The sequence below is a fragment of the Bos mutus genome, chromosome 8 (genome assembly GCF_027580195.1).
Source record: "Bos mutus isolate GX-2022 chromosome 8, NWIPB_WYAK_1.1, whole genome shotgun sequence".
In the NCBI taxonomy this organism is placed as follows: Eukaryota; Metazoa; Chordata; class Mammalia; order Artiodactyla; family Bovidae; genus Bos; species Bos mutus.
The window spans coordinates 18,865,849-18,888,246 of NC_091624.1; positions in this window are offsets into that span (position 1 = coordinate 18,865,849).

Genomic DNA, 22,398 nt, shown 5'->3' on the forward strand with positions numbered 1-22,398 from the left:
ATAAGCTCACCATTAGAGTATGAACTATCTTATGTATATATTGGGCTTCCTTGATGGCTCAGATGGTAAATAATCTGCCTGCAGTGCAGGAGACCCTGGGTTGGGAAGATCCCCTAGAGAAGGGAATGGCAATCCACTCCAGTATTCCTGCCTGGAAAATTCCATGGACAGAAGAGCCTGGTGGTTTACACTCCATGGGGTCACAAAGAGTCGAACATGACTGAGCAACTAATACTATGTGAATATTAAACTGTTTTTAAATCAGATGTCAGAAGCTTTGTAGCTCAGCAAGATTCTAGCACATAGTAGGAAACTAAATAGAACTGGATTGAAATGCAGGGAACTATCAACAAAATTGCTAACAAATTTGATGATAATGTGTGGTGAAAATGTCCTCAACACTAAAAGAGAAGAAGGAATTAAGAGAATTTCTAGTCTTTCCTACTGACTTTATTAATAAAGAAACTGTGACCTGGAGACTCATCTGGGAAATACCTTGAATTTAAGGCCACATGTAAACTTTCAGTCAGAAGTTCTTTTTCACTATAGTTGCAGTATAAAAATCTCAGGTAAGGCTTACAAGGCACACACAAGACACAGAAATCAATTGTATTATGTCACAGTATCCACCCTGATAGCCAGTTACACTTTTTTTGCCTTCTTTCATTTTAACCAGTTATCCATTCATTCAAAAATATAAAGAGAAGTATCAATTCCAGCCCCTGTGGTAAATGCTGGAGAAAGTCCTTGCCTTCATGGAGTTCATGATTTAGTAGGGAACACAGCTAAAAATACTATAATATTATTGTTATATATAACAATTATATTACTAGAATTATGTGTAATGTGTACAAATACGTATAATTATATACATATAAAGAGGCTTCCCAAGTAGCTCAGCCGGTAAAGAATCCACCTGCAATGAAGGAGACCCTGGTTTGATTCCTGGGTCAGGAAGTTCCCCTGGAGAGGGGGTAGGCTGGGTAGCCCAAGAATACACTCCAGTATTCTCGTACTTCCCTGGTGGTTCAGACGGTAAAGAATCTGCCTGCAATGTGGGAGACCTAGGTTCAGCCCCTGGGTTGGGAAGATCTCCTGGAGGAGGGCACGGCAACTCACTCTAGTATTCTTGCTTGGAGAATTCCCATGGACAAATAGCCTGGTAGGCTACAACCCATGGGGTTGCAAAGAGGGACATGACTGAGCGACTAAACACAGCACATATACATATAAAACCATTATAGAAGGAATACAACTGCCAAATAACTAGAAAAAAGAGAAATGATTACTCTGTATGTGAAATAAGTAGCAGAAGCATGGAAAGGCACAGAAGTACCTAACAGAGGGTAACTGACTGCACAGTCAGAGAAAGTGATCAAAAGGGGGTTCTCTTGATCATATGCTAAAAAATCAATAGGATCCTTCAAGTGGAATTCAGCAGGAACTAATCCAGGTGAGTGTGCCTACCTCCAGATGTTTGAGTATGCATGTCTTAACAGGAAGAGATTCCAAGGTCAGATTCTACCATATCTGGACTACATTTGCTGAGACCCTTGCTCTTAAGTTTTGTTCTTAGCTCTGTGTGTGTTAGTCGCTCAATTGTGTCCGACTCTTTGCTTCCCCATGGTCTATCCATGGAATTCTCTAGCCAAGAATACCAGAGTGGGTTTCCATTTCTTCCTCCAGGGCTTCCAGACCCAGGGATTGAAACCTGGTCTCCTGCAATGCAGGCAGATTCTGTCTGAGCTACCAGGGAAGTCCCATTTTTAGCTATACTTTTGCTTTTCTATTGGCTGCAGAATCATCCTCTCACCCATAGTGGTAGTGATGGAGTGGGGGATGGATTTACTTACCTGCATCATTGCTATCACTTTTATTGTGTACATTTTTTTCTGTTCACTAGGAGTGGATTTTGGTGGATACAAAGCCAGTAAACTCTGCTAAGAATGTGCTGTGAAATAGTGACTGTTTTATCTTGCTATTAATAAGGGGAGGGGACTCCAAGGTGCCCAGCCCTTGAGAATAGCTTACAGATACATTGTCTAACTCAAACATCTTCTTTTTTAGGAGAAAATTTTGAATGGAAGGCATGATCTCAGTTACAACCTCACTTGAAACTATAAAATTTTCTTGTTGTGGTGAATTTAGACCTACTCAAAACTGGAGAGTGATTTCTGAAGACAGAGAGAGAAGGGAGCATTCATTTTAAAATGAGTATTTTTTTTATTAGAACAGAACAAACATATTGCAGACAATACAGAAAATTATAAAGAGCAAAGTAAATATACCTAGTAACCCCATCTCCCCAAGTTAATTACATATGTAATATTGTGGGATATTCCCTTAATCTTTCTCCTAATCATATGATATTATGTTTGGAAGATAAAATTAAATGTTATGTTATTTATGTTTTGTTGAAAGTAGTTATGTTAAACTACTTAACATATTGTGGTATTTTAAGAGAATCCAGTTCTAATATTCAGAGGCTTTCTTATGTTTTCTATTTCACATGAATATTTTATCTGTCCTTCTTTGGACTTGCTGAGAAATAACCAGAAGCTACTTTCTCTTTTTTTCCAATGTACTTTTGTCAATATTTTCCAACTACCTTTCTTTCCTTTTTGTCTCCTGTCTGAATCTGTGATGATCACATTACTCTTCATCTTTCAGGGTTCTGTCTTTAGCTTCCAAATGACCAGCTGAATTGAAATTCTCTCCTAGTAGAAGGTTTTTTCACAAAACAATGTTAAGAATAAAATAAACAATTGATATTTGAACTTGGTCTAGTTGGTCTCTCCTCAGAATATTAAAGTAATTACTGAGGACAAGGACATAAAGAACTTTAGGTCCTCTATTCCACAGAGATATAAAGCACCAATTATTTAAATCTGGGAAAAACTTTGAGTTCAAAGGACAGGTAAATATTCAGATGCACCTCAATGGGATACCATCTTATGAAGAAATCAAGGTAGAAAAGGAAAAATATCAAGGACTTGGAGATTCCGATATAAATAAAATAGAATTCCAGGAAAGCTGCAAATGCTTCAAATGAGAAGTTCTTATAAAATGACTGAGTAAACCTGTATTCATACTGTTGTAATTAGGGTAACCATAAGTGCAGCACTCTTCAGAAAACTTGCTTTTAACAAAGTCATAATAGCAGGGTTGTGGGTAACTAAAAATGGTCATATTCCTAATTTCTGTCTGAATCACGCTTCTAGAGCAGTTCTTATTAACAAATAGTGTGTTCAACAACAAATGGAAGATGAATGAATACTGGATTGGTCTTCAAAATGTTGGATTGTAAGATTTAACCTGTGGGGAGCAAAATTACATTGACTAGTGAGGTTTACTTATAGGTCTTAGCAGCATAAAAGCATGGGAACAAAAGTCAGGGGCAGTACTAAATGATGATCTCAAATTGGATGACAAGGATGCTGGGAGCAGGAGTAGAGTCACCTTCTGGGGAAAAATAAGACTGTAGGCTCCACAATGTTGAGGGTCGCAAGTGGTCACACTGCATACAGCTAGCAGAGCATGATGCTAAGCACAGAGTGGCAGCTCAGAAAGAGGACTTGTGATATGGATGAATAATGAATTCTAGCCCAGAAGGTGGGCAAGCATGTGCATAAGAGTGTATGAATGTGTTGGTATTTGTTCAGAAATATCAATTATAAGGTGCCAAGGAACAATCTTATATATCTAATGAGTAATTGTCATTTCACCTGTTTTTATAGGTTTAGTTGTACATACAAAAGATTTCACCCTGGGGTATCTCAAATGGCCCACATATCTTCTCGCAGAAGCTGACAGAATTGATTCCGGTTACTCGGGGAGTATTGATAGATTTCACCCAAAAGCAGAAATGGTGTAAGATCTATTTCTTAATACAGTTTCACCTTGTAAACATTCAAGATGTAAGAAGGAAATGGTGCAGAAAGTATTTGTATTTGGTTTGTTTTTCCCTTTTTGATTTCTTTCACTTCTGTTGCATTGACCAGTAGGCTCAAGGGATAACACAAATTCGTATCACTTTTACTTTATTAATTGGTCTTAACAAAAGTCTGGTTAGTTGGTATTGCATGTCATTTGTTTAGTTAGGAAAACTAGAATTTACTGAGTTAAGTCCATACTTATCAAACGATTTGCCTGAAGATCAGAAAACCTTGTTAAAATGTAGATTCTGGTTCAGCATGCTGTTGTTGGGGTCAGTTGGTCCATCACTGATCTCCTTCTCTTTATGAACAAGGCTAGAAGCATTCTGGACTACTTTTGCTTTCTCCATATGGCATGCTTTGTCATAAATCAATGCCTTTCTACTATCAATCTTTTCCAAGCTCCTAGGCACCAAATGGGCATTTGCCAGACTCCTGTGTTTCCTCTAAGACATCACTCTATCGAGGAAAGTTTCCATAATTTCAAGCTGGGTATCTACCTCTTACGTGTACTAGCATAACACCTATATCTCAGCTGCTTTAGTTCCTTTCTGACTTGATGTCAAGATGGGGTGATTCTCTGCTCATAATAGAAGGACAAAGTTAAATGCTTTAAGTGGAGACATAAATAGATGTGGTGTTCCTGTGAACTGGAACGTATTCTTATTTTCCAGAATCTTTTTGATTAATGTACCTTTTGTTTTTGTAGCATAAGCAAAATAGTTTAAATTATAAAATTAGCACTTAATCATTTAAAAAGACTCAAGCAATATAAGACATTCAGAGAAGCAATGATACAAATAACACATGTCCCCATACTCCAGTGATAGTGTTAAAATTTTGATTGATATCTTTACAAAATAAAAGAGATCACATTATAAACGCTGTTATATATTTTTTTCTTTTTTGAAATTAATTATGTCATTCACTTATTTTATATGATGTGTCCAGCCTAACTCTCCTGCATCGTCTTTTCCCACTCTCTACTTCTCAACTTGGGTGCCAGTCATGGAAATTAAGAACTCCCAAAGCGGGTATTATATTGCCTGTGTCTTCACATATATTTTTCACTTGGTCCGAAAGCCTCTTTTATTCTTTTCAACCTATTTAACCATTGATGATATTTATCACTCAGTGAAAGTCTTGCTACCCCAGGATGCTTTATCTTAACCACAGAATATAACTTAGGAGTCCATCAACGTGTTCTAAAAGTTCATAAAACCCTGTTCTTAGCCTTTCCATAAATCACACTTATGAGAATATAGTCACTGATTAATTTGTGTATTTCTTCTCCACTGACTAAAATCTCCTTAAGAACAAGGCCATTTCTCAGTTGGCCGCAATGCCAGATATTAAGTATAAATGTTCAACTCCAATCAATGGGACAACTCTTTTTTGCAGATGTGAGATATCATATTCAAAGAGAGGGAAGTAGAAGGAAATAGAATTCTCTCAGACAGAACTGACTTCAAAGGACTGGCATCTCCATCTTTTCTTCCCATCCAATCCCATCCCATCCCATCCCATCCTCACAGTCTCCAAAAAACAGGTAAGGAGAGTCATCTGTTTTTTGATGGACCTGATACTGAATGAATGCTTGCTTCAGAATATGGGGAGAAAGAGGACAGGCCCCACTACATCTACACTACACTAGATGGGGCTACACTAGATGGGGGCAGCATACTTGTCTGATAATTTTGGCTTCCTCTAAGGCTGGAAGTGGTCTGCTTTTCATATGCTCACAAGAGAGGCTTCTTCAACTCCCAGCCATGTGGTCTGAATCATCTGAGAGTCCCCCTGACTCCTTCATTAACTCTTCTCAGTGTCAAATAGAGCAGGCTTGCTGTGACATCTGCCATAGTGTGTCGCAAACTGACAGGCAATCACTTCGTAGAGGGTACTGCTCTGCTACAGAGCACACATCAGACTGACACACGGCCTCTCCTTGATGGAGAAGAGCGATTCTTGCACATCCTTAGGTAGAAAAAACTGGTCTAAAATGCCAGGCTCCTGTAGCAATATGATGTACATAGGACTATTATAATATGGGAGTTTTTATAACTGTCATTCACCTTCCTGATCTTGGGATGTGTGACACATGGTTATGATAATCACTTGCCCTCATCTCAGGCATATTGATTCATTTTTCTGTGCATTTATGCATTTGTGTATTCAACATATATGAGGGTTACTTTCTAAGATCCAGGTACTTGAGGAGGTGCCAAAGGGACTGATGGGTAAACAAAGCATTGTCCCTGCCACTAGGGACATCTCATTCAAGTAGCAGACATGGGCATGTAAACAGGATTGTAATGCAGTGAGACAGGGCTTGTGAGAGTCAGGCATGAAGAATGTCAAGCAGAGAACAGTGGAAATAGCCATTCATGAAGCCTCAGAGAATCGGGGAAGGTTTCATAGGGGAAGCAAAATAGGAGCTGATTTTTGAAGGACAGTGACATTCACGTGGGCTGGGTAAGGAAGAAGTGGCAACATCATGTGCAGAAGGTAAGCTTAAAGTGGCATGGGCCACATTGCCCTGTGGCTGGAGCATGAGTTAAGCAAGTGGGAGTCACAGGAGATGGCATCAGGTGGGTGGGGAGCATAGTGTGCAAGCCTCTGACTTTCTCATGTTGGCAATGCATGGTCATCAGCTAAGTTTAGGCAGAGTGGGCCAGGCATGTGCTCCCCAACATTGTGCAATCAGGAGCAATAATAAGCTTTTTAAACTTTTGTATCTTCCCCTTGTTTGTTTTTTATCATTCTCTGTATTTTCATAATGGTTAAAATCTCTAAAATGTACACAAAAATATCTATTGGTTTATGTTTGTGAGTAGCATGAAAGAGGGAAACCTGAGAGACTGAATCTCACTCCGAAGGGTAAAGCAGATCACAGAAGCATAATAAAAAAAGGAAGGAAAGCTGAAAATCTTGAGACAAATAGAGGAAGGAGAAGAGAGATACAACTCTGGGACAGAGAAGTGGTCCAGTGACTTTGGAGCTGATTGCCTGATCCCTCTTCCAAGGAGGGTTGACCTGGTGCCTGGTGTCAAGGGACTATTTTGCAGGGCAAGGGTCTGGAGGGCACACACACATAGATAAATGTGGAAAACATCATGGATAACATACTTATCTGTGCTGGTAGAGGTTGATTCTTTGCTGATTGTGCATTTGCTTAGATGCGTATGTTCCTTAAAATTTGTTTGTGGGATAGAGAGGCAGATGAGAAAGATATTAGCAAGCAGATGGCCATGTGGGTCTTCCTTTTATCCTCCAAAGGATATGACTAACCTTATAAGGCAGAAATACTGCCTAAAATTATGCAGGTACTCAGCAGCAAAGTCACTGGGACTGGACATAACTAAGTTCAAATCTTAGCCCAACTTCCACATCTCTGTCTCTTCATTTTTAAAACAAGCACGGAAATACCTTTCAGCATAATTGCAAGGATTAGCTGGAATAATGTATGTAAAATATTCAGCCTGCTGCCAGACATTCAAAAATGAAGCTGTTCCTTTACACAGTTAATATACTTCACACATTTCTCTGTAGCATGGTACTAGACACTCAGGAAACTTAGAACTACCCCTTGGCATGACTCCTCTTGGTTTGCAGGTGCACTGGAAGTTTAATCTTTTGCAGGCTAAGGTACATTAAGAGTTATCGCCAGTTGGTATTGAAGGAGATAGTCATTTGTCAGTAATATTGACCCAAGGAAAACCAGTCAGGTATAAAGAGGCATCACTTTGAAATGATGTGACAAATGAGTCTCCATCATTTGAATGAGGAGACAGTAATAGGGTCAGTGGATCTAGTGGCCCTGCTCTGACACATAGTCAACAGTCACTGCAATCCTAATAAATGGGACTCTTCCATCACCTGCATGAGCTAGGGGTTGAGAGTGTGGGTCTATAGTAAGAGTGGATTTGTATATTCCAGCATCAAAACCCGAGGTAGAATGATGACTTGAGTAATAAATATAATGATGTGAAAAATGCAGTAAATAAGTGTCAGTGTCCCAACCAAAATATTAGTACATCTTTGAATATTTCTTTGACTATATATTCACTCACTTGTTAGAGTTATTCACTGATAAACCTTACGTGTTCATCTCTGAAGGCCAGCAAATTTTATTTAAATTTAAGTGAGAGTGGGTGAAATTTTGACACACTTCTATTCTTCCTTTGGCATTCAAGCTTATGTTTAATTCAGTGTTTCATAATTTGCAATGAAATAAACTTCTTCATGCATGAAAAATTTATAAAATATGAAGCAAAGGGAGTACATGTCCGAGTATATAATAATATCATTAACTGCTTAAAAAATTGTTTATGAGCCATGAACTTACACCTGTGTACTGAAAGGGGATGTAGAACTTAATATTGGATGCCAAAGAAGTAGAAAAGTTTGTATTCCCTTTCCAGAACACCTTATAAAAATTGGAGTTTCACTGTCTGTCCAGCACTGTGCTAGAGGCAGGGATAGCATAACCTCCAATGCAGTGGTTTCCCTGCCTCCAGCCTCTCTCATACCTCCACCATTACATGAGAATTGCCTTTAGGAGTATGTCATTTCAACCTTAGTTTCTGTTTAGCCCCCATTTATCTCCCCCTCCCTCCTTCCTTCTCTCTCTCTCTTTCCATCCACCCCCCTCTTCTTTCCCTCCACTGAAAGAGAGAAGAAAGTTCTCTCCTTTCCCCCTCCCTCCCCTGGGGCAGCAGGAAGCTATGAATGCTCTCTGAGGAGCATTCACAATGGCTGTGGTGGGCTCTACCACCCCCACTAGTGAGCACTCTCCTTGTTTTGTTAATACATCTTCTCTGTTTGGTTCTTACAGTCCTAGGAACTTCCTGTAATTCCTTATCTCTGTATTACCTATCTTCCTTTTTTCTTTCTCAACTTTTCAAACATGTTTGGAACAAGCATCCTTTATTAAATTACCTCCATTTGAAATAAACAGAGGTATTTTTCTTATTGAACCTTGAGTATAGGTGGGGTCAGAGTAACAATAGCAACACAAAATTTGTTCTCCCCATCATCTCCTCACACAGAGCTAAGCCACCTGCAACATGCCTCTCCCTCAAGTGTAATGAGGGGTCCACGGGAAGAGCTCGTGTGTGCCAATTCAGTTGCGCAGAGCCTCTGCGTTGCTGAGATTCTTGGGCATCTGCCATCTCTTATCATGCATCAGTCTCCATCATTGCTCTGCTGCCGCTTCCTGGGCACTGCCACTCATGCCAAAGCACTGCCCCATGCTTATCTCCACACTTTATCAGCCGTTTCCACCTGGGACCCAAAGCAGCATTATTTGTGTCACTGGAAATCAGACTCCTTATTAAAAAAAAAAAATTTTCCTAATTCTGTTCTCAAAGCCCCATATAGGTTAGATATAACAAAAAGATGCTAACACGTGGTGGCTTCAGCATGGCAGAATTTTATTTCTGTTGATTCATATTTTTGAAGTGAGCAGCCCAGGACTTTACCCCCCACCACCACCAACCCCAGTTGATGGGCTGACTCTGCCATCCTCAAAATGTGGCTTCTATCTCTGTATCTCCATCACTGCCATTTCCCAGACAGAGGACTTTGCTTTAGGAGATGATTGGAAGTTGTTTTAGACACCACTTCTGCATACATCCCATTAGTTGGAACTAACTACAACAGAGGCTGGGAAATTTGTCTCCAAGTAGATAATCAACTGCTTAGTTTAAACTGGGGTTCAGGGCAGCACATGCAGGCATGTGGGTTGTGGTCTGCAGAAGAGTGCATTGCTGAGAGGTGAGGACAGCTGATACACAGCCCATGCTCTGCTCACCAAGCTATGAGACCCAATCCACCTTCTTTTCACAAGAGTTTCTCTGTTTGTCAAGCCATGTGTCTGCAGAGCTGTCTGTGTCCCAAGGGGAATTCCTTATGAAAGAAACAGGAATACTGTTTCTTGCATAGACTCAGATATCTGATGTTGCAGCCTGACGGAGCAGAGACCAGAACCTGCCCCTTGACTCCGAAGGTGCGGCAAACAGCACCCTCGTGATCGTCCTAGTAAGCATGCCGAACGGACATACCTGGGGCGGGACATGCTCTCTGCTTTGCTTCACTGCCTGCCCCTGTGTCCGACCCCATGGAAACAAAACAGGCTGTTTCTGATCAACAGCAAAGCCTTAACTTTATTCCCACTTTATGGTGTGCTGATCAAACTCCCCAGTATAGTTATTCCCTAATGATCTCATGTGACTTCTACCAACAAAAGTGCGGGCTGAAAGGAGCCATTTTGTCTTCCTGCCATGGGCAGCAGGAGGGCCCCCAGACTCACCGCTTGCCGAATTATATGTGTCTGTTTTTTCATTATGCGCTTGCCCCCATTTCAGGTCTTTCTCACCTGCTGTGCTGGACGCAGCTATCTGAGATAGAAACAGTAACTCTCTGGCTTGTATCCAGTCCATGAGGCTGGGGAAGGTGAGAAGAAATTAGGAACAGATGCCATCCTTTGACCTCCCGTGTTTTCTTCCTCCTATGTGAACACAGTACCAAAATCTTCTTGCTTCAACAAAAATAGCAAATTGACTACCTCCTATATCCTCCCCACTATTTCATTTACTTCCTTAACCCTCAAAAGTCTGGGCATGGTTATTATTATTCACAGGTTATGTATAAGGAAACTGAGACTCAGAGGTGTTAGGTAACTTGCCCAAGGTCACACAGCTAACAAGGAATTAGATATGAATTTTGTCCCAGGTCTGTGTGACTCCACATCCACTGCTTATTTTATTATCACACTGCCTATTAAGTTACAAGCTCCAGTACCTTGTGACAAAAAATGAACTCCTTCTAATATGAGCCTTTTTAATAGAGAAGTTCCAGGGAACAGGACATCACCAGGGCCACACTGTCATTGTGGTTTACACTTCCCATGAACTCTTTCCAATAAACATTTCACTTAAATTTAATAAAGTAGTTAATAAAGCCATAAAGGTTAATTACTAGTTAAGGGGAAAATATGACTTCACATTGGTGAACATGTGAAAAATGAATCAACTTCGTTTTGCCATTAACCTAGGATTATACAGGCAATAAAGCATAATTATGGATTTAACATGTTAATTCCCAGTGGATTTAATAGCAGTGCTGTGAGATACATGACCAATCGCTAACCCATCTGACAAGCCTCAGACAGCACTAATCAAAATTAAATCACTTGGCCCACATGTGGAGGCAATATATCTTTCAAAATGAAATGACTATAATTTTTCATTGTGGAGTTATTATAAATGCCTCAGGATAGGGTGAAACGAAGAGACAGGAAAAGTGGGGGACATAATCTGTGATCTCAATCTGACATTTACTCTGGTAGCTACGTTAAAAGAAAATAACTTTTTCCCCCCCATAAATTTAAGGTTCTCTGCAGGGTTTTATTGCTTACTCTAATGGTTCATGATTTACCTATAATTTGTAGAATAAATCAATGCATCCACATCCCTTAAAATTTTTATACCTTTTTTCCTTTGCCTTTCCAAAAATAATATATTGGCAGTCAGCCCTTTGTGACACTAAGATTCTATATTTCAACAACTGTGTTTCATCAGTGAGACCAATTCTTAAGAAACAGAATCTTAAAATAACACTGTATTTCACTTATCATGATTTGTACCACCTGGTAACCATAAAAGAAAAGTTCTTACTACTTGAAGAAAAGCAGTCTGAAAATGATGGACTATGGGCCAAATCTGGCCCACCAACTATTTTTGTAAATAAAGTTTTATTGGCATGTAATCACACTCTCTCATTTACGTATCATCTTTGGCTGCTTTCATGCTCCAATGGCAGAGGTAACTAGTGACAGAGACGATGTTCCCATAAAGCGTAAAATATTTACTATGTGGTCAAGTACAGAGAAAGTTTTCTTACTCTTAATCAAGAGGTTCATTTTTTTTTTTCTTGAATTCTAATTTAACTCAAATATGGTTGGTTTTAGGGCCTTCTGTTTCTCCCACTCATATTATTCATATTGAACTTTGGTTCCCAATTTTCCAGAGTCTCACATCAAAACAGCTCCCTCATAGTGATGAGAATTAAATATGGGAGAATATAGTCTAACATATGGCACTTACCCAGTGGCTGAGTGGTAAAAGAATCTGCCTGCAACGCAGGAAGCACCAGTTCAATTCCTGGGTCGGGAAGATCTTTTAGAGAAGGGAAAGGTTACCCACTCCATTTTTCTTGCCTGGGAAATCCCATGGACAGAGGAGCCTACCAGGCTACAGTCCATGGGGTCGCAAAAGAGTTGGACATGACTGAGCAGCAAATCAACAACTCTAATATACACAGATACTCAAAAACATGAATTCATTGCCCCTGCTTTAACTTATTGTAGTTGCTGTTGCTTTAACAGGAGAAGGTACAGTGTGAAGGCTAATAGCATGGATTAAGAAGAGCCCAACTCTGACACTATAACCCTTGGGCAAGTAACCCTGGGCAAATTCTTAATTCCTCTAAGCCTCAGTTTCTTTGTCTGTAAAATAGGGATCATAATAATGTTCCTTTCAAGAGTTCTCAGTAAAATTAAAAGAGATAACCCAGGCAGTATGTTGAGATTAGTCTTGCTGTGCAATATGTACTATAGACCTGTGTTAGCTGCTGCCACCATCATCACCAAAAGAGCTTAGATCATATTTGGAAAGAATTAGCCCATTGCCTACTGGTTAAACAAATGGATTTACTTCAGGTCAGTGTGAGGTGTAAGGCTGCTGGCACTGTCCCTGGCACATTGCTTGTACTCAGTAATTGGTGCTTTCCTCTGTCTCTCTGTTCCCTTTATGGTGGCCTGACCCTCCATATGTCTCCTATTTCCTGACTTCACACTCTAAACCCCAATCATGCTCGTCACATCATAATTGCTCATTTGCCTTCTTCTATTCTCTGCTTCTTCAATTCCTATTGTGGGCCAACTCTTGTATCCAGACCAACCTGTATTCTCTTATATGCCAAGTCTTTATTAATAATAATGATATTAAATAATAGTGATTTGCAAATATATATATATACACATATATGTATATAGCCCTATTGCCAGACATTATTTTAAGCATTTTGTATATTATCTGCTCATTACAATGCTCTGAGCTAGTTACTATTATTATGCTCATTAATAGATGAGGAAATTGAGGAACAGATGTTTTAAAAGACTTACCAAAGATCACACAGCTTTTAAGTGTAGAGCAAGGATTTGCATCCAGACAGCCTGGCTCTGGAGTCTGTGCTTTTAGCCATTGTGCTGCACTTTTCCTTTAAATGCTTTCAAAAGGACGCTGATTAAATTTGTGTTTGTAAAGTTTGATCCTGATGGGCTTCATAAACATACTCTATCAATTCATTTCTGCATAAGAATTTACATTCATGTATGTTGCACGTATAGAATGATTCATGTTTCTTACACATATAATGTAGTTATATATTCTCTATTTTTTCTAAAGAGGCACTCATTCAAGTGATTATAGATAATGAATAGTTACTTAAATTCATTAATTAGATTGTGTTTCCACAACCTCAACTTTTTTGTTTTACACCTAAAATCTTGTTTGTTATAGTTACAACAGCTGGCTAGTATATGATAGAAGACTTGTATTTTAAAATTTTGGATAAAGTAATTTCTAGCCAGGGTTCAGCCCCACAATCATTATTTTAAAAATATATCTCTCAAATAATATAAATATGAATCATAGTTGACTAAGGGCATCCTTTATTATCTTCCAGGGACATACCTTGCTGGGGCACAGTCCACTGACTTTAGGTTATAATACAGAAGAGTGAGTAGAACAGCTCACATTGGACTTCATGGCAGGGACCCTGCTTGAGTCACTGTTTTCTCATGATGGCTCTGACAACTGATGATACTTTCAACTTACATCTAAAACTTTGTTCTGTATCCTTTGTTATTCATTCATACGACATTCAATAAGCACTTGGTATGTGCCCACCTGGGCCTTGTCTTAAAGAAGCTCTCATTCTTAAGACAAGAGAAAGGGAAGGTAGACTCAGACATGTGAGATAAGAAGTCAAAATAAGTATTTTTGGTGTTATGATGGAAGTTTGTATAAGGGCACAAAGAAAGTAATTGTTCACTTCTAACAACTTGACAGTTGTAAAAGTGTAAGATAAGGTTTCAAAGAGAAATTGTCCCTTGGATAGAGTCTAGAAAGAGGAGTTGTCTAAGCAACAGTGGAGCAAAGAATATTCCAAGCTAAGTAGTCAGCAAGATGGACAATGGCCTGGCCTGACTGAGGAACCAACTTTCTATGGTATCATTGTGTCATGGGTCTTTGGCTCATTTGGAGGGGAAAAGAAAGAAAGAAAGAAAGCAAAGAACTCGCTGCAGCAGATAGTAGGGACTGAAAAGCATTAAAGGGTTAAAGAGGGAACTGATTGATCATTGCCTTGTATCAGCAATAGGCTGCTGCATCTGTTCCTTGCTTGTTTTAGCTTCCAGGAACTATGTTTATGATGAAGCTTCTCTACAAGCTCAGTTGGTAAAGAATCCACCTGTAATTCAGGAGACCCTGGTTCAATTCCTGGGTGAGGAAGATTCCCTCGAGACACGGTAGGTTACCCGCTCCAGTATTCTTGGGCTTCCCTTGTGGCTCAGCTGGTAAAGAATCGGCCTGCAATGTGGGAGACCTGGGTTTGATCCCTGGGTTGGGAAGATCCCCTGGAGAAGGGAAAGGCTACCCACTCCAGTATTCTGGCCTGGAGAATTCCATGGACTGTAAAGTCCATGGGGTCACAAAGAGTCTAATAGACTGAGCAACTTTCACTTTCACTTCATATAAAACCTTGGGCTTCTCTGGTGTATCAGACAGTAAAGAATCCACCTCTAGTGTGGGAGACCTGGGTTCTATCCCTGTCGGGAAGATCCCCTGGAGAAGGAAATGGCAACCTCCTCTAGTATTCTGGCCTGGAGAGTTCCATGGACAGAGGAGCCTGGCAGGCTACAGTCCATGGGGTTGCAAAGAGTCAGACATGACTGAGCGACTTTCACTTCACTTCATATAGCACCTTAGTCTTCTGAGAACCTTGATAAATATGTGTATATACAGAATCTTAATATTTCAAAATGTTGTTGTACAGTATTTGGCATATAAAATAATATTTATAACATATTTGTTTGTTATGAAGCCTAACAAAAAATATACCTAACTCCCTAAGCAGCTTTACAATTGAGCATTACTGAAACTTTTGAAGCTACCTGTGTTCAGATACTTTATGACATATATTAAATACACATGGTATATCAATGAGATAAAAGTTCACATGATAGTAATTCCAAACAATGTCATAAAATTTTCTTTGGGTCACTAAATAATGTGATAACATTTGCTTTCAGTATGTAGCTGTACAATACTTCTAATAATTCAGTAGTCACTTTGAAGTCACTATTTAACTTAATTCTGAACAGTGATGTTGGAGAAGACTCTTGAGAGTCCCTTGGACTGCAAAGAGATCAAATCAGTCAATCCTAAAGGAAATCAACTCTGAATATTCATTGGAAGGACTAATGCTGAACCTGAAGCTCCAATACTTTGGCCACCTGATGCGAAGAACCGACTCATCAGAAAAGACCCTGATGCTGGGAAAGATTGAAGGCAGGGGAAGGGGACAACAGAGGACAAGATGGTTAGTTGGCATCACCGACTCAATGGACATGAGTTTGAGTAAGCTCCAGGAGATGGTGAAGGACAGGGAAGCTTGGTTTGCTGTATCCATGGGATCGCAAAGAGTCAGACACAACTGAGTGACTGAACAACAACATTTAACAGAATTAAATCCTCAAATCAAAGAATTATAGAATATTAGAAATTGAAAGAAATCTAAATAAATCCTATAGCAGAATGTTGCCAAATCCAAGTTGTCTTATAGGCTAGCACACAATTTAAAATCCACCATATACCCCAATGATTTTTAAAAGACTAGGTGAGTGTGTAAGATGAGTTCAGTCAAAAACACTGCCATGAAGCACTATGAGAAGGTTTAGATGTAAGCCAGTGACATTGTTTTACAGAATATTAGATTCTGTAATGGTTCAAAAGCCATTGAATTTAACTGAGGTGAAAACTTATTTGCAGAGATGTTAATTAATCCAAGATCATACAGTTCAGTAGTACTAGAACAATTAAAGGAAATGTGCTTATTGAACACCTAATATATATAGAAGACTTTGAAATAAGTGTTGTGAATGGAATATGTTTGTCTAATGCAGGGGAGTTATAATCTGTACTATGGGTAAGATATTTGATGTATGCAGATACAAAGATGTTTGTATATGTATCCTTGTGCATGGTATATATGTGTGTATTCTGTGCTGTGTTGTGCTAAGATGTTTCAGTCGTGTCCAACTCTGTGACCCCATGGACTGTAGCCTGCCAGGCTCCTCTGTCCAGGATTCTCCAGGAATGGGTTGCCATTTCCTCCTCCAGGGGATCTTCTGACCCAATGATCGAACCCATGTCTCTTATGTCTTCTACATTAACAGGCGGATTCTTTACTACTAGCTCCACCTGGGAAGCCCATATATGTGTGTGAAAAGTGAAAGTGAAGTCGCTCAGTCGTGTCCGACTCTTAAGGACCCCATGGACTACAGCCCACCAGGCTCTCCGTCCATGGGATTTTCCAGGCAAGAGTACTGGAGTGGGGTGCCATTGCCTTCTCTGATATATGTGTAAAAATATATATATATATATATAGGTTTTCTTTCAGGACAAAAGGATATAGGACTGGATTGGGGCCAAAGGGTCCTTATATGCAAGACAAGAGAATTTGGGCTTTATCTTCTGTGCAATGGGAAGCTAATGGAGAATTTTAGGCAGGGAAATTACTCAGATAAATTCATATATTAGAATAACTGTAGCAGCGTGGATGATAATCTGAAGAGAGAATTCAGAGGCAGGGAAACCAGTTGGGAGGATATACTAATAGTTCCAGTGAGCACAGACAGGCTTTTCTTAAGCAGTGACTGTGGGATATTAACAAATATACATTAGCTAAAATATTCATGATAGAAAACTATAAGCATTAACAACCCATTTTTAAAAAATTATTCACATCTGACAATGACCCTGAAATGTCTTCAGAAACCTCATTTCTCCCTTGCCCTGCCTCTCAATTAGGGATGAAATATACCTCAAGTAGTGTCAGCCCAAAGAACACTTGAGTCAAGGACAGAGATAAAAACTGGCCCTGAGATTCAGAGTTTCTGCTGACCCTCCTGCCATAGAAGATACTGTGTGAACTGAAGCATATGTATTGAAAATCATTCACCTGCCTCCTCCCAGCTGGCTGAGATGAACCACATTAGCATCAATAGGACAATTCAGGGTGAGCTTGGAAAGGAGAAATTGGCTTTTGTCCCTATAAATAAGTGGAGATGACCCCTTAATGCCTCACCCTGCATGGTTGTATGAGAATTCTGGATTTTGAATGAAAAAGGGCTCTCAGTAGCAGAAAAGACTCAGGTGATTGAGGGTCATAGGTGCATTTGAGTTAGATTTGAAAAGCCCAGTCAACCATGACAAGCTATATAAACCCTAAGTGTGGGCAATTAGACCTACAGTTCGGCTCTTTTCTGTTCCTTGTTTGTAATAATCTCACTGTAACTTGTTTTCCTCATTGAAAACACAGGAATAATTAAATTTAGTCACTTCTTATTAAGGTAAAATTACATAGTGTTTATGAATGTGTTCACAACAGGGTATGAAAGATAGTAGGTGACTGAAAAAAGTTATGTACAAAACAAAATATTATGCAAAAAAATTAAGCAGTGTCAGTTCAGGTTTAAGATCAGTCACTCTGGAGTTAGGGCTGTCTGGGTTTAAATTCAGACTGCAATATTTACTGTCTTTGCACCCTTCAGTAAGTACATCATTAAGCCTCAATTTCCCTCATCTTTAAAATGTGGATCCAAATAATACTTCATAGAGTTTTTATGTATATGCGTACGTGTCACAAATAATTAACTTCCAATATTTTTTTATTATTACTGTATTATTATTCATCGTTTTTTTTCTTATTCTTATCCAAGGAAAGTTGTTGCACTGTTTTAAAGGTAGGATATTTTTGGTTTATTAGCAAATTTCTGTGTCTTGTTTATCTTTGTGTTAAATGAGAATTTATAAAACATTCAGTCAGATTTGCTACATTATAGGCATCCAGCCAAGCATGGACACTTCCAAAGATCAGGGCTCCTTCCCTCATTGGTCCCTTAATCTACCATATGTCCATTCTGATTGGAACCATATGATACCTCTTAATAAGAGGTTTTCTTTGATTAAGCAAAAATCACTGCCTCTTCTATAAATTTCTCAATGTCAAATTCCTTTCCTAGACAACCTAGGGAAATATATTTTCCTAAAGAACATCCATTCATATATTTGAAGATACTTAGATATCTATTTTGATTTTCCCTACACAGAGAAATTTTCTACATATTTGAATGCAGTCTAATATTGTTGGTTCACAAGTACACTTCTGATCACAATAACAGTTTTGCTTTATTTTTTTATTTTTTTTTAAAGCTTTATTTTTTAATGTTAGCTACAGGCATACTCAGAGACACAGTTTATCAACTAAGTTTAAGTAACATTTTAAGTCCTTTGTTGCTATTTTAACAGTCTTCAGAGCACCTTCACCAGGAGTAGATCCCATCTCAAGAAACTACTTTTTAATCTCATACTTAAGGAGTAGCCTTTTTATTAAAGTTTTATCATGAGATTGCAGCAATTCAGTCACATCTTCAGGCTCCACATCTAAACCTAATTCTCTGGCTGTTTCCACTACATCTGCAGTTACTGTCTCCACTGAAGTCTCGAACACCTCAAAGTCATCCTTGAAGGCTGGAATCAGCTTCTTCCAAACTCCTGTTAATATTGATATTTTGGTCTCTTCCTTTGACTCACAAATGTTCTGTTTTCTAAACTGAAGTATAGTTGACTTAAAATATTGTATTAAGTATACAACATTTTTATAGATTACACATGATACAAAGTTATTATTAAATATTGACTGTATTCTCTGTGCTGTAAATGACATCCCTTTGATTTATTTTTTGTGCATGTGTGTGTGCTCAGTCATGTCCAGCTTTTACAACCCCACGGACTGGAGCCCGTCAGGCTCCTCTGTCCATGGCAAGAATACTGGAGTGGGTTGCCATTTCCTCCTCCAGGAAATCTTCCTGACCCAGGGATCAAACCTGTGTCTTCTGCATCTCCTGCATTAGCAGGCAGATTCTTTACCACTGCACCACCTGGGAAGCCCCATTTATTTTAGAACTGCTAATTTATTCTTCTGAATTCCCTTCACCTACTTCACCCTTCCTCCTCCCCCTCTCACCTCTGGTAACCACTAGTTTGTTCTCTGTGGGTCTTTATGTTGTTATATTTGCTTATTTGTTTTGTTTGTTAGATATCACATATAAGTGAAAACACACATTATTTGTATTTTGTTAAAAATAAATATTTATAATGGCTTCTAGAATGATGGGTCTTTTCCAGGTTTTCAATTTACTTTGCCCCAATCCATCAGAGGAATCACTATCTATGGCAGCTTTAGCCTTATGAAATGTATCAATATTTATTAAATGATAAGATTCAAAAGTCAAAATTATTCTTTGATCCATGAGCTGCAGAACGGATGTCATATTAACAGGCATGAAAACAACATTGATCTCGTATGTCTCCATCAGAGCTCTTGGGTGAGCAGCTGCATTGTCAGTGGGCAGTAATATTTTGAAAGGAATCTTTTTTTCTGAGTAGTGGATCTCAACAATAGACTTATAATATTCAGTACATTAAAAGATGCTTACTCCTTGGAAGGAAAGTTATGACCAACCTAGACAGCATATTAAAAAGCAGAGACATTACTTTGTCAACAAAGGTCCATCTAGTCAAGGCTATGATTTTTCCAGTAGTCATGTATGGATGTGAGAGTTGGACCATAAAGAAAGCTGAATGTTGAAGAATTGATGCTTTTGAACTGTGGTGTTGGAGAAGACTCTTGAGAGTCCCTTGGACTGCAAGGAGATCCAACTAGTCCATCCTAAAGGAGATCAGTCCTGGGTGTTCATTGGAAGGACTGATGTTGAAGCTGAAACTCCAATACTTTGGCCACCTCATGTGACGAGCTGACTCATGTGAAAAGACCCTGATGCTGGGAAAGATTGAGAGCAGGAGAAGAAGAGGATGACAGAGGATGAGATCGTTGGATGGCATCACCGACTCACTCAATGGACATGAGTTTGGGTAAACTCTGGGAGTTGGTGATGGACAGGGAGGCCTGATGTGCTGCGGTTCATGGGGTCACAAAGAGTCAGACATGACTGAGCAACTGAACTGAACTGAGACCATGTTGTAAATAGATGGTCTGTCATCCAGGCTTTGTTGTTCCATTTATACAGCACAGGCAGAATAGACTTAGCATAAGTCTTAACTGCCCTAGGATTTTCAGAACAGTAAATGAGCATTGGTTTCAACTCAACAAAGTCATCAGCTACATTAGTCCCTAACAAGAGAGTCAGCCTTAAATCTAGGCATTGACTTTTCCTTTTTAGGTATCAAAGCCCTAGATGACATATTCTTCCAATACAAAGCTCTTTTGTCTACATTGCAAATATGTTGTTTAGTGTAGTCACCTTCATTAATTAACTACTTTTTTTTTTTGATAACTTGCTGTAACTTCTATGTTTGCATTTGCTGCTTCATCTTATACTTTTATGTTTTGGAGATGGCTTCTTTCCTTAAAACTCATGAACCAGCCTGTGCTACTTTCAAATTTTTCTTCTGCAGCTTCCTCACCTCTCTCTGCCTTCATAGAATCTATGAAAGTTAGGACTTTGGTCAACATTAGGCATTGGCTTAAGAGAATGTTATGGCTGGTTTGATCTCCTATCTAGACCACTCAAACTTTCTCCAAATCAGCAATAAGTCTCTTTCGCTGTTTTATCATTGTTGTGTTCACGAGTAGCACTTTTAATTTCCTTTAAGAGCTTTACCTTTGCATTCACAACTTAGTTAACTGTTTCACACAAGAATTGTAGCTTTTGGCCTACCTCAGTACTAAGCTTAATTGTTTCTAGCTTTTGGTTTAAAGTTAAAGATGGGAACTTTTTCTTTCCTTGGACATTTAGGGGCCATTTTAAGGTTATTAATTGGCTTGATTTTAATACTGTATGCCTCAGGAAATAGGAAGTCCTGAGAAAAGGGAGAGAGACAGGGAAGGGCTGGTCAGTGGAACAGTTAGAACACACACAACTTTTATCAATTAAGTTCACTGTCTTATAGATCCCATTTCATGGCCTCCTCCAACAGTTGCAATAGGAATGACAAAGATCACAGGCCACAGATCACCATAGCAAATATAATAATAATGAAAAAATTTGGAATATTGAGATAATTACCAATATGTGACAGAGAGACACACTGTGAACAAATGCTGTTGAAAATTTATGTCAGTAGACTTGCTTGGTGCAGGGTAGTGACAAACCTTCACATTTAAAAAAACACAGGGTCTGCAAAGTACAAAGTAAAGCACAATAAAACGAGGTCTGCCTGGGCTACTAAATTGTGGTGACCTTGAACCACTGTAATTGATTTCCTGATCCTTAAACTTAGGAGTTTGCCTGTATTCCCATGAACCTTTACTATGAAAGGTGTAGCTCATGGTTGATAGTGGACTGCTCAAATAACTTGATGCAAGTGTAGATTAAAAAAGCAATATATAAACATTCAGTGTTTACAACTAAATGTACTGAAGCACATTTATATTTTTATAAATGTGTGTTTACACAGGTTTTCTAAGGTTTTTAAAATAACATGTCTTGGGAGATATTAAAACGAAATGGTGGGACTTCCCTGGTGATCCAGTGGATAAGACTCTGAGCTTCCACTGCAGAAGGCACGGGTTCAATCCCTGGTCAGAGAACTAAGATCCCACATGCTACACAACCAAAAAAGAAAGAGGAAGGTATTTAATAAAAGTAATTTAAATTTTGAGTCCTGCCCTACGATTAGGTGCTCATGATGTGTCTTCTCAACTGAGGACCCAGAAAAATCAGGTTTCATTATTCACAACTTGGTATCAGCCTACCTCTCAGTATTTCTCTCTGACTTTTCCAGTCACACCAGAGGGAGAATGCTGGAAATTTTTATTTTTCTTCTTCCTTTTTTTCAAGTTGCTTGTTTCTCTTGACAGTTCTTGCCAACACATTTCACATGGAAAAGTCCTACTCACTTTTCAAGACCAGATTCATATCATTTCTCCAATAAGCCTTCAGAAACCTCCCCAAGAGAATTTCTGCTTCCTGACTACCCTCTCACAGATTTCCAACATATACTTCCCAGTGAATTGTTTGATTACAGTAATTGGCAACCCCAATTTAATAAAAGGGCAGAGAGGAAATGTATTGACTTAAAAAACCTAAAGAAGG